This window comes from Schistocerca gregaria, chromosome 2 (assembly GCF_023897955.1).
Source record: "Schistocerca gregaria isolate iqSchGreg1 chromosome 2, iqSchGreg1.2, whole genome shotgun sequence".
Classification (NCBI taxonomy): Eukaryota; Metazoa; Arthropoda; class Insecta; order Orthoptera; family Acrididae; genus Schistocerca; species Schistocerca gregaria.
Genome location: NC_064921.1, coordinates 515,755,961 through 515,758,830, shown reverse-complemented (window position 1 = coordinate 515,758,830; position 2,870 = coordinate 515,755,961). Strand labels below are relative to the sequence as shown.

The 2,870-nt window shown below is 46.6% G+C and overlaps 1 pseudogene; it reads right to left on the bottom strand.

Annotated features, from left to right (window-relative positions):
• Positions 1–1,872: 1,872 nt before the first annotated feature.
• Positions 1,873–1,990, bottom strand: LOC126337343 (5S ribosomal RNA; annotated as a pseudogene).
• Between the last annotated feature and the right edge of the window lie 880 nt (positions 1,991–2,870).

The window sequence follows — 2,870 nt, the reverse complement described above, 5'->3', positions numbered from 1 at the left end:
GGCCCCGAGACATTTGTGGCTGCAGCCATAGAAACGATATCTCGACATTCAGTAGCAGAACTCAGTATCCTGTATTCAGACACACAACTTTGGTGAATGGCACTGACTTTGTCGAGCAACTTAGAGAGACGGGTGTCAATAGGTCGAGCGGCAGGCAGTGCCGACAAAGCGGCCCGGATGACGGGAGAATGGAAATTTGACTTATCAGTAACCACCTGATCAAGTGAAGCAGCACACATGACTTACTCGCCTACAAACTCAGGCTGGAGACGAGGGTCCTTCAATGGAGAGCTACCGGAGTGCGAGCCGAAGGAAAAGGATCCTGAACTTCATCATCATCCTTATTTTTGTGAAGTTCGGTTTGAACAACCGGGGCCAGAATCGTGCGAGCGACGGCGGTAATGTCCCTACGTATGAGCAGTGGGAGAAAATCACGAGCATAATCTGTCAAAGATCCTCTTTGATCCACAATAACCGAGGTTGGCTCAGCTGCAAAATCATGTGGAAGAAGATCTGCTAAAGTCAATTATTTACCCTGTTCGTAAGTGGTTTTTGATACCACCACTTGATGCGGACGTTTGGTTCGGAAGTGGCAGCGCTGATTACAAATAAAGCAGGTTCCTTGATGGCCGATATAAACAATAAGAACCCGATAACCCCATACTTTCATGTGAGAGGGAATAGTATTTTAAATCACCATTTCTACCGACTGAACGCCACTATAGACCTGTAAGCGATGCTGATGACACCAGCGTTTCCTGCAAATATGTCGTATAGCTCCATAAGGGAGCAAGATACTCAGAAAACTATCATCTCTCTAAGGCAGAAGTTTAAAAAACTGAACATTTGTATGGACCACTTCGGCATTCACCAAAAGAACGATGCTAGTGAAACCATCACAATGAATAAAGGGGACATGAGCACCATTACTCAATAATATCCAGTCAGCCTGAAGCGCGTCAAGAAATTTAACAAAATACACATATAGTTCCGAATCAGAGTACGCAGTAAGCATATGATTTGTAGTCGCCTTGATCATGTCCACAGTCGCGTATCTCTATACAGCTGGATTGCACATGCTGCTTGGATTATCGAAGGTGAAGCTGACATACCTGTACATAGAATAGACGTGGGAAACATCTTGGACATCACGGCGCGATACACCGCCGCCTCAGAAAGGGCTGCACAAACACCGGACACTAGACAACCGGTAACCACAGAGATCCTGGTATGTGTGATGGTGGCTTCCCCCCGCCATTTAATAACTGCAAGATGCTCAGCCAAACTATCTTCCCCTCTCATATTCAAATGTACGTCATGTCTAGTACTTCGCTATCTCCCAATTGTAGCAATTGGTTCTGCACTCATACGGGATTCCATTTCAGCCAGCAGCAGCCCGCTCAAGTCAGTATACGTACGGCTCACAGCAGTATTTACCTAGGGGTGGTCATGGCGCTGCAGGACTCCACAAAACTCACACTTGTGTGTGTGGCTGATACTCGTATTTCATCCAGGCCACCCTTAATGCAGTATTAGTGTTCTTAGCCAGGCTGTTCCCTCTACTTCCATCAGTATTACTTCGTCAATTTATGGTTTTATTATAGGCCCATTATTTACGTTTTAGCTGGATAAATGGACCTTACCTGACGAAGGGCAAATAAATAAATAAAAAACACTCCGTCTTCAGGCCACGAGTGGCCTACCGGGACCATCCGACCGCCATGCCATCCCCGGTGGAGGATGCGGATAGGAGGGGCATGGGGTCAGCACACCGCTCTCCCGGTCGTAAGATGGTATTCTTGACCGAAGCCGCTACTATTCGGTCGAGTAGCTCCTCAATTGGCATCACGGGGCTGAGTGCACCCCGAAAAATGGCAACAGCGCATGGTGGCCTGGATGGTCACCCTTCCAAGTGCCGACCACGCCCGACAGCACTTAACTTCGGTGATCTCACGGGAACCGGTGTATCCACAGCGGCAAGGCCGTTGCCAAATAAATAAATAGCCAAAAATAAAAAAAGTAAGACGATTCATCGCGGATGGTGGTTGGAGTACATTGCTAGTGACGAAGAGATTCGCAGAAATTAGGGAGATATGGAGGGCGGTAGAAAGTTAGTGGAGCAACAGATGACAAAAAGAAGAAACACCTTACAATGTGCTTAAAAAATGTTTGGTGCAACACCACCTATATGTCTATTTGTAAGACATGCTGTGTAGGAAAAACATCATTTCGATTTTATAATTTTCTCTTAATTTGGTACATAATTTCTGATTTTACTTTTATATACTTTCACAAAATCAAAGAAGATTTCATTCATTTCATTGTAGGTCTTTTTCATTGTTCTGGTTCGATGGAATGACACTGAATGGTCTCCGGCACCTGACGTAACAGGTATGCCAGCCCACTGGCTTCCTCCGGATACTGAGGTGTTGCGAACTACGAGACTGGGATTTCTCTGCGAGTACTCTCACAGTACAGCCTCGCCTCGTAATGCAGCCTTGGGAAATGACGTCTTAGAGATAAAGAAGCGCTTTCCTTCATAAAAGGTATGTCCCGCCGTTCGCTATGAATGTCGTAATGACTCGAGGGAAAACGCGGCATCCGGCGTCTGCAGCTACAAGCGTACTGGCGCCCCCTCCTTTCCATTTCGACGACTCACTTTCCTATTGGAAGGCAATGCCGCGTGCGGACGGTATCTCACTAATGGCTCTCTCTTAACTCCAAGTCAGCCTGGACCATTAAATGTAAATGACTGCCACTTTCTGGGACGCGGTGTGCTATTACCGCGGCAGTTACCGGAATTCACACATTAAACATTCACAGCATAGGTGCGCACCAGACAATTGGCTCTTCAAGCCAATTGTTGATTT